A 10,034-nucleotide genomic window follows, 5' to 3' on the forward strand; every position below is an offset into this window, starting at 1 on the left:
TAAAAGCCACATCCAAAGGAAAATAAATCGCAGAGTGTGTTGACTTTTCTTAAAAACTGTTGCTGATTTTCAGTCAGCCTCTCCAAATCTCTTTTCAAGCTTTCAGCCCATAAGCCAGTACATCTGCTTCAATACTGAAGTGGGATGTTAGGTCCCTAATATTCCCAGAGGAAAACCAGGAGAGTTTGGCCAAATGTTTACTAGGATTTCCTTGTAGGCATCTTCTTCCAAATATATGAAGATCCCTAGTTGGGGTGTTCTACAGAGGCTCAGATTCAATGATTTACTCCATTTTCCAGAACATGTACCAGATGAACCATTATGTCCTGTCTCTTGCATGTGCATGTGTGTACCTGAGCCAGGTAGGTAAATACTGAATGTTTTGCCTAAACTTACTCTGGTCTCCTGCACTCCTCCATCTGATAACTGGGGCCAAGAGCATTCCTTAGGCAACAACCACCTACCTGATTTAATAAGCAAATCAGCACACCAACAACACTTGCTTGCCTCAAAGACATGTAAGTATAATATCTCCCAAACTCTCCCAAAGATAATCTTTGAAAATAACAATGATGGCTAGCTGCGATGGTTCTTGCCTATAATCCCAGCTATTCAGGAGCCTGAGGTAAGAAGACGGCTTGAGTCCAGGAGTTCGAGGCTGCAGTGAGCTAAGATCATGCCCCTGCACTCCAGCCTGGGTGATAAAGTGAGACTTTGCCTCTAAAAAAATTAAAAAATAAAAAAAGATGATATTGATGATGATAGTAAAAGCTGACATTTATTGACCTCTTATAATTTGTCAGGTTTCACACTTGATGCTTTATAACATTTACAGTCTTTTAAAATTTAAATTTCACAATAACCCTTTTTCCAAAGGACCTTTATTTTTTATAATTTCAACTTTTATTTTAGATACAGAAGGTACACGTGCAGGGTTGTTACATGGGTATATTGCATGATGCCGAGGTTTGGAGTATGAACGCTCCCACCACCCAGATAGTGAGCATAGTATCTTATAGGTAGTTTTTCAACCTATGTTCCTCTCCCTCTCGCCTCACTCTAGTAGTCTACACTGTCCATTGTTTCCATCTTTTTTTTTCCCCTCTGAACTTTTTATTGGCCTCCTGCTCCCCAAAGGGTCCCCCGCTTCTGCTGGCCTAATGTCTCAGAACTTTGGTGTCACTGGTCTCAGACACCACTTTGCCATCCACTATGCGGCGGGTGGTGGTCTTTTGGATGGTTTGCATGGAGTTGCTGCTGTCCGGGGCATCACCAAGATTGAAGTCCTCGCTATCTTCCAGCAGACGGCAATCGCTGGCGATCTCAGCCTCCAGCTTGACCCTCATGTTCAACAGAGCCTCATACTCCTGGGCCTGGTGCTGTCCCTCTGCCCAAGTCTGTGCCGGCTCCAACTCCAGGTGCAGCAGGATCCTGTTGAGCTGCTCCATCTGCAGGGTATAGCGGGCCTCCACCTCGCTCAGGCTGCTTTCCAAGCTGGCCTTCAGACTTCTCATGGAGTCCAGGTCAATCTCCAAGGACTGGACTGTTCATCTCAGCTCCTTGAGCATCATCTCAGCAGCTCCAACCTCAGCAGACTGCATGGTGACCACTGCGGTGCTCTCCTCAATCTGCTGAGACCAGTACTTGTCCACCTCCTCTCGGTTCTTCCAAGCCAGCTCATGATATTGGGCCTGAATGTCTTCCATGATCTCAGCAAGGTCCTGAGATTTGGAGGCATCTACCTCTAAGGTCAACCCAGAGCTGGGAATCTGGGCTTGTAGGCTTTTTATTTCCTCTTTGTGGTTCTTCTTCATGAAGAGCAGCTCCTCCTTGACAGCCTCAATCTCTGTCTCCAGCTGCAACAGAGTGACAGTGGTGTCATCAGTGACCTTGCAGAGCCCATGGATGTCACTCCATGGGATTGGCACATGACCATCTCTGTCTGATACTTGACTCTAAAGTCATCAGCAGCAAGACAGGCATTGTCGATCTGCTGAAGGATGTGGGCATTGTCCACAGTATTTGTGAAGATCTGAGCCCTCAGGTCCTCGATGGTCTTGAAGTAATGGCTCCAGTCTCTGACCTGGGGTCCCTTCTTCTCCACGTGCTCCCAGATTTTGCTCTCCAGCTTCCGGTTCTCAGTCTCCAGGCTCCTCACTCTGTCCAGGTAGGAGGAGGTCAGGAGATCGTTCAGGCTTTGCATGGTCTCCTTGATTGTGTGACAGATTTGGCTAAAAGCAAATGAAACTAAAGGGGAGGGAAAAGATGGGGAAAGGAGGGGTCAATGAAGGAGAATGTTCTGACTATCTCTTGCTGCATACAAAACCACTAAGAGACTTAATGGCTTAAAAGGCAACAATCATTTCGTATGTTTGTGAATCTGAAATTTGGGCAGGTCTCGCTGCTGATGGTTTGACTTTGCTCCATGTGTTGCCATCTGGGGTGGCTTAACCTGGGCCAGGGAATCTACTTCCAAGATGGCTCACTCATATAGCTGACAAGCTGATACTGGCTACTGGTTCCTCTTCACGTTAGCCTCTCCATGAGGTGGCTTGGGCTTCCTCACAGCATGGTGGCTGGGTTATGAGGGTGATAATCCCAAGGGACAAGAAGTGGAAGCTTCTAATTTCTTAAGGCCTAGCCTCAGAAATTTGCACATCACTTTGGTCATATTCCACTGGCTAAGCAGTCACAGACCCCAGATTCAAGGGAAAAGGATAAAGATTTCATCATTTAGTTGTAGGAGTGTCAGAAAACATTGGAGCCATGCTTTAAAATTGCACAGGGACAGAGAAAGGAAAGACTGAGAATGTGAAAAAGAAACTTTGCCTATTTTGCTAAGGCCAGTTCAATCAGGAAGAAAGCAAACACTCCTCCCTTGGCAAGTCAAGAAAAACCATTCCAAGTGGAGTTAGCACCCTTTCTAAGATCTTGTCACAAAAATGGGAAACATGGGGGATTTTCCCTAAATACTTAAATGGAAAAAAAGTGCTTTCAAATGTCACTCTTATTTCCCAAAATACTTTCTTCTTCTTCACAAATCTTGAATGTGCTTACATGCCAAGCACTGTACTAGATGTAAGGGGTATCAAGATAAATAAGACAACGTCTTTGTCCTCAAATATGAATAGTTAGTGTAAATAATCATTAAAGTCATGCTACACACACGTAAAGCTATTTTGGATGCCCAGAGGAGCGACAGATTAGTGGGTGGGTCAGCTCGAATCCCACTTTCCTTAGGCCATGGATCCCTCATACCAGTTCAGGTATCCTGATCTATGCTGTGACAACTCCATGTATCACAGTACTTTATTATATATTTGTGGGACTATTTGATCAGCATCTCTTTTCCATTCAGGATCATAGAATCCTCTTGAATATTGGGCCAACTTTAGTGATTCACGTCTAATGAAAATACACAGAACTGACTCTATGTGACTTCAGAGGTTAGGTTACCAAAGTTTCTGTCTGGCTGTCTTCCTACCTGTACACACCTTGGAGCTCTGGTGCTGCCATGCTGGAGAGACCACACTGAGAGAGGAGAGAGTCAAGGGGAGGGAGGGAGGGCGAGAGAGAGAGAGAGACAGAGAGAGACAGAGAGACAGAGAAGAGCTTGAGAAGCCCCAGCTATATTATCTTCAGCTGTTGGAGTCTTCCCAGCATCAACCACCAGATGTGTGAGTGAACTTAGATGATTCCAGCCCCCAGCCTTCAAGCTGCCTTAGCTGATGCTGCGTGGAGCAGAGATAAGCCTTCTCTGTGTCTGTGTCCTATCTGAATTCTTGACCAAAAGAATCCGTAAACATCATAAATGGTTGTTTTATGTGACTAGGTTTTGGAGCAAGTTGTTATGCAACCATAGTAATTAGAACAGAGAAAGAAGCAAGATTCAGACTTAGAGGCACTTTACATGAATGAGGGAAAGTTTGTACTTTTCCCTAGGGCTATGTAGGGATATGGAGAGATTTTAGCCAGAAGAAAGGGACAGTTCAATTTGAGTTTTAGAAAATAACTCTGTCTGGGAACAGTGGCTCATGTCTGTAATCCCAACACTTTGGGAGGCCAAGGCAAGAGGATCACTTGAGCCCAGAAGGGCAAGACCAGCCTAGGCAACTTAGTAAGACCTTGTTTGTACAAAAAAAAATTTTTTTCATAGTTATCCAGGTGTGGTGGTGCATGCCGGTAGTCCCAGCTACTTGGTAGGCTGAGGTCGGAAGATTGCTTGAGCCCAGGAGTTTGGGGGTGCAGTGAGCCATGATCGCACCACTGCACTCTAGCCTGGGAGACAGAGCAAGAACTTGTCTCAGAAAAAGAAAATGAGAAAATAACTCTGGCTACATGCAGTGGGACTCTCATGGGACATAAGCATAGGACGTGGATAAAGATTAGCACTTAGAGTCAGAATGATGAGGGTCAAGTTCCAGTCTGCTACCGTGTAATCAATGGCACAGTCAGTTAACCTCTTTAAACCTTGGGTTTATCATTTATTATTAGGAGTAACAATACTCCTCTCTCAGTGAAGAATGTAAAGACAACCCAAATGTGGTCACTGAGCATGTATCATTTCAAGCCCGCTTTTCCACTTTCAATTAAACTGGCTGTTGGGGGAAGTTGGTCACGTGAGAATTTGAAATGATGGTTGAGTTAATAGTATCTCTTCATCACAAATAATGCCAATAAAGACTAACTCTGTGATTCTAAGTGGCTTGTTCAAGTTAAATTACTTAGAAATATACTCAACAATTACATCATGTCACTTCAGGACCAAGAATCATGGTTTTCCACTGATAATAAGATAGGATGTCTTATGATGACTAAATTGCGATGTAAAATTTTCATTTCCAAGAGTTGACTCTTTCCCAACACTGGATGATTTTCTTCACTTGTTAAAAAACTAGTCATTGATATATCACGGAGCATATTTTTAAATCACCTCCAAGTCCTACATCTGAATATGATGAAATATTTTCAGAGAGGAATATGACCAAAGAATAGATCAGCAACATATTTAATGCTGTTTCCCAAGCTAAAACATTCATCCCTCTAAATTTTTCTGATATGTGATTCAGCTTAGCATCTGACAAAACATTAATTTTCAGTTAGAATTCTCTTCATAATTTTTGGTCTATCTTTAATCCAGTATCCAAAACTGGTAAATGCAACAAACACATGACGTCATTTCTGCATCTCAAAATTGTGATTTAGGACGTTCTAAATGAGTATAAAAGGAGGAAGAAGAAGAAGCAGATAAATATGGGATTTTGCTTAAAACTCAAGCTATTAAACATACAGCGAGATAGAGATATGGCAAGGAAAGGTTACAAATGTCATCGGTTTCTCTGTTAAGAAACTATTGTCAGTATTTCATTAGTAATAATTATGCATTTTTCATTTTACTAATAGAAATGAATCTTTTAATTAAAAAATTGTTGGTCCTAGTATGTCATTGTTGCATTCGATCCCAAAGGTTTGAGAAAAACTATACAGATGGTGATGACATAGGCAGTGGGTTAGATTGCTCCAAAATAGTGTAAATGAGAAGCAAAGAGAACCAAGGAAAGATCCCAGGGAACACCCACATGAAAGAAACAAAGAACCAGCGAAGGAAACTGAGAAAGGAGAGGCCAGCGATGTAGGAGGAACTACAGGAGAAAGTGTTCTCATGGGATCAAGGAGAAGAAAGAGTTTAAGGAAGATTTGCTAGTCACAGAGAGGGATCAGCATCAAATGTTTCACAAGTCACAGGAAATGAGCCGAGAAGGCTTACCAAAATGAGTTAGCTTCACTGAACTCAAGAAGAGCAGTTTCAGCAGCGTGGTGTGGCTGGAAACCCTTTTGCTTGAATTGAGGTGTGAGAGGGAATAATACAATAGAAACGGTGAGCGTGGAATATCTTTTCTAGATCTTGGCTAAAAATGGAAGGTAAAAAATGGGATATTAGCCAAAAAGATATACAGTGAAGAGAGAGAGAACAAAAATAAATTAATAGTGTTTAAATACTGACTAAAATCATTTAATATACCGGGAGTGTTTTAAATAGAGCAAAGATTTGAAGAGCAGGGATAGGATCCAGACCTTGATACAGAGAATAACGTCAGAAAGGAAATTTATTTGACAGTGATGCTATGGTTTGGATGTGGTCTGTTGGCCCCACCTAAACTCATGTTGAAATTAGATCCCCAATGTGGTGGTGATGGGAGACGGGGCCTAGTGAGAGGTATTTGGGTCAGATGGCTAGATCCCTTATGGCTTGATGCTGTTCTCCTGGTAGTGAGTTCTCACTAATGCAAAATTAGATTAGTTCTTGAGGGAATAGATTAGTTCCTGAGAGAGCAAGTTGTTATGAAGCAATGTTTTTCCTCCTGGTTGGACCTCTTTACCTCCTCCACCATGTCGTAATGCAGCACAAAAGCCCTCACCAGAAACCAGGGCCATGTCCTTGAACTTCTTGGCCTGCAGAACTATGAGCTAAATAAATCTTTTTTTATAGTAAATTACCCAATCTCAGGTATTCTTTTATATTAACACAAAATAAACTGAGACAAATGATGAGGAAAAAAGTGAGAAAGAATGATTAGAGCCAGGCGCAGTGGCTCATGCCTGTAATCCCAGCACTTTGGGAGGCCAAGACGGGCAGATCACGAGGTCAGGAGATCGAGACCATTTTAGCTAACACAGTGAAACCCTGTCTCTACTAAAAATACAAAAACTTAGCCGGGCATGGTGACACACACTTGTAGTCCCAGCTACTTGGGAGGCTGAGGCCAGAGAATCACTTGAACCCGGGAGGCTGACATTGCAGTGAGCCGAGATAGCGCCACTGCCCTCCAGCCTGGGTGACAGAGAGAGACACCATCTCAAAAAAAAAAAAAAAAGAAAGAAAGAAAGAATGATTAGAAAGGCAGTTTAAAAAAAAAAACTGCAATCAGTTTGATCAATGAAACAATACTAGCCATGAGTTGATAATTATCAAAGCTGGATGATACATACATGAGGGTTCATTATACCATCTCATTTTGTGTATGTTTCAAAGTTTCCACAATAAAAAAGTTGAAAAAATATTGGCAAAAAACCCTGGGGTAAAAAACTGCTGTTACTCGGGGGATCTCTTATGTTTCTGCTGTGAAGTAAGAGGAAAAGTTATCTGCTGAGAATTAAGGTTGTGAGTTGAAGGTTTAATAAGAGTGGTGAAAATTTTAAATCACTGCTGTGGGAGAAAGACTTGATGATCCAGCTGAGGTTAGAGGTCTTGCATCTCCAGTTGCAAATATTTGTGTGTTGTAAGATTTTCTCCAGGAGCTCTCAAGAGTACAAGTGTGAGAACTGTTAGGAAGGTCCATAATTTATTTTTGGTGGGCTGCTTGAACTGTAGATTAAGGGAAGCATCAATAAGAAAGATTTAATGTGATGGGGCATGGTGCTTCCCCCTTCATGAAAAAGCTAGTGTGGTTTTTGTTTGTTTGTTTCTTCGTTTTTTTAAGTAGGAGTTTAGTATAGTAGTCTTGAAGTTTTGAGTTAGATTCTGACGGGAAAGAGAGGAAAATTAACTTGGGAGGTAAGATAGTTTTCCTTTAAAAAATATTGTCTCATGTATTATCATATGATACTGATCATAACTATTTACAAGGAAATTGAATGATAGTAAAACAAAATAATCCAAATGCGCTTTCAGAAATATTTTTAGATTTTAAGACCAAATATGATTTTAAGTACTTATAAATTATTTATACTAAAAAACTAGTATCTATCTGAAGAAAAAACCATTTCAGATATTGACCTACAAATTTGGCAGTCTTTCTGGTATTTCTACTGATGGCTTCATTTTCCATTCTAGATTTCAAACTATTATTCTAACTCAGATTGATTGATTGATTTTATTTTCCATAAGTTATTGGGGTACAGGTGGTATTTGTTTACATGAATAAGTGTGAGATCCTGGTGCACCTGTCACCGGAGCAGTATACACTGCACTGTATTTGTAGTTTTTTATCCCTCATGCCCCTCCCACGCTTCCGCCGAAGTCCACAAAGTCCATTGTATCATTCTTATGCCTGTGCATCCTCACAGCTTAGCTGTCACATATCAGTGAGAATATACAATGTTTGGTTTTCCATTCCTGAGTTACTTTACTTAGAATAATAGTCTCCAGTCTCATCCAGTTCATTGCAAATACTGTTAATCCATTTTTGTTATGGCAGAGTAGTATTCCATCACATATATGTACACCACAGTTTCTTTATCCACTTATTGATTGATGGGCATTTGGGTTGGTTCCACGATTCTGCAATTGTGAATTGTACCGCTGTAAACATGCATGTGCAAGTATCTTTTTCAAATAATAACTTCTTTTCCTCTGGGTATATACCAAGTAGTGGGATTGCCGGATCAAATGGTAGTTCTACTTTTAGTTCTTTAAGGAATCTCTACACTGTTTTCCATAGTGGCTGTACTAGTTTACATTCCCACCAGCAGTGCAGAAGTGTTCTGTGATTGCTGCATCCACACCAACATCTACTGTTTTTGATTCTTTGATTATGGCCATTCTTACAGGAGTAAGGTAGTATCACATTGTGATTTTGATTTGCATTTCCGCGATCATTAGTGATGTTAAGCATTTTTTCATGTTTCTTGACCATTTGTATATCGTCTTTTGAGAATTGTCTATTCATGCCCTTAGCCCACTTTTTCATGAGATTGTTGTTTTTCTTACTGGTTTGTTTGAGTTTGTGGTGGATTCTGAATATTAGCCCTTTGTCAGACGTATAGATTGTGAAGATTTTCTCCCACTCTGTGGGTCGTCTGTTTACTCTGCTGACTGTTCCTTTTGACATGCAAAAGCCCTTTAGTTTAATTAGGTCTCAGCTATTTATCTTTGTTTTTATTGCATTTGCTTTTGGGTTTTTGGTCTTGAAATCCTTGCCTAAGCCAATGTCTAAAAGGGATTTTCCAATGTTATTGTCTAGGATTTTTATAGTTTCAGGTCTTAGGTTTAAGTCCTTAATCCGTTTTGCTAATTTAGATTTAAATGTACTGTTAATGAAGATTAATTGTTATACATCTTCCACATTCTACCAATATCCTCATAGCCTAAGAATCTTTTGAAGCAGAATGACCTACACTCCTTCTAGGACCGGTGACCACTGACAAAATCTCAATTTTCTGTATATCCATCCCCCTTCATGTGTTTACATTTTGTAAACTGGATCCTGAGATTTAAATATTGTGGGCAGTTGGTTACTAATAACCAACATTGCAAAATACTATAATCCTTCATTAAACAAAGCTATAAGATGAGGTTAGTATAACTAGGGAATAAGGAAGCCTGTGCTATGAGCAAAATGAGGGTTAGTGGAAATCATGGTGCACCGTAACTAGTTTGCTTGTATGTAAATTTATTTGTTTATATTGTTTCAATATGGGCTTAATTGTATTCTTAAAATGACAGAGTTGTCAGCAATTTCCAGTTTGCACTGCAGATTTTTGGAGGGTGAGACATCTGTGAAATTCTCTATAATGAAAGCCAGAAGCTTATAAAATGATATGATTTCATTGCAGTTCAGATAATTAGGGACAAGAAAAGTCAAGCCAACCCTCCCATTCATGACAACTAACGAAGCTGGACAAAACAGAAAAACCATCTTCATAAAGGCATCAGAAAACTAAAAAAAAAAAAAAAGAGTGAAAAACTACAGTTCCAGGATGGGGTGAAAGCAGAGGTTCCAGAAAGTAAGACCATCACTTGGACCTTGTTTTCTCTTGGGGTGTTTTCTCATATCAGGAGGAGACTAAGTAGTCGAGACTTTGAGTAGCATTATTAGGAGCTTCACAGAGCTGTGTAGACAGGGACTGGAGGCTTGGGACTACCAAAGGTGGGACGGGGGTGGGCAGGGACTAGAGATTCTCACTTAGGGGTGGTACTCTGAAAGCATGTACTCTTAAGTTCCCCTAAAAGTACCATGATTGCCACTAACCCTCGTCTTAGGTGTCTGGAACCTCTACCCCCTAAAAGATGGGACCTAAAGAAGATATCCATT

The 10,034-nt window shown here is 40.8% G+C and overlaps 1 pseudogene; it reads right to left on the reverse strand.

The window, feature by feature from the left end:
* Positions 1-1,157: 1,157 nt before the first annotated feature.
* Positions 1,158-2,206, reverse strand: LOC105714306 (keratin, type I cytoskeletal 18-like; annotated as a pseudogene).
* Positions 2,207-10,034: the final 7,828 nt, after the last annotated feature.

The sequence above is a fragment of the Aotus nancymaae genome, unplaced genomic scaffold (assembly GCF_030222135.1).
Source record: "Aotus nancymaae isolate 86718 unplaced genomic scaffold, 86718_ANA_hifiasm-v0.15.2.pri h1tg000058l, whole genome shotgun sequence".
In the NCBI taxonomy this organism is placed as follows: domain Eukaryota; kingdom Metazoa; phylum Chordata; class Mammalia; order Primates; family Aotidae; genus Aotus; species Aotus nancymaae.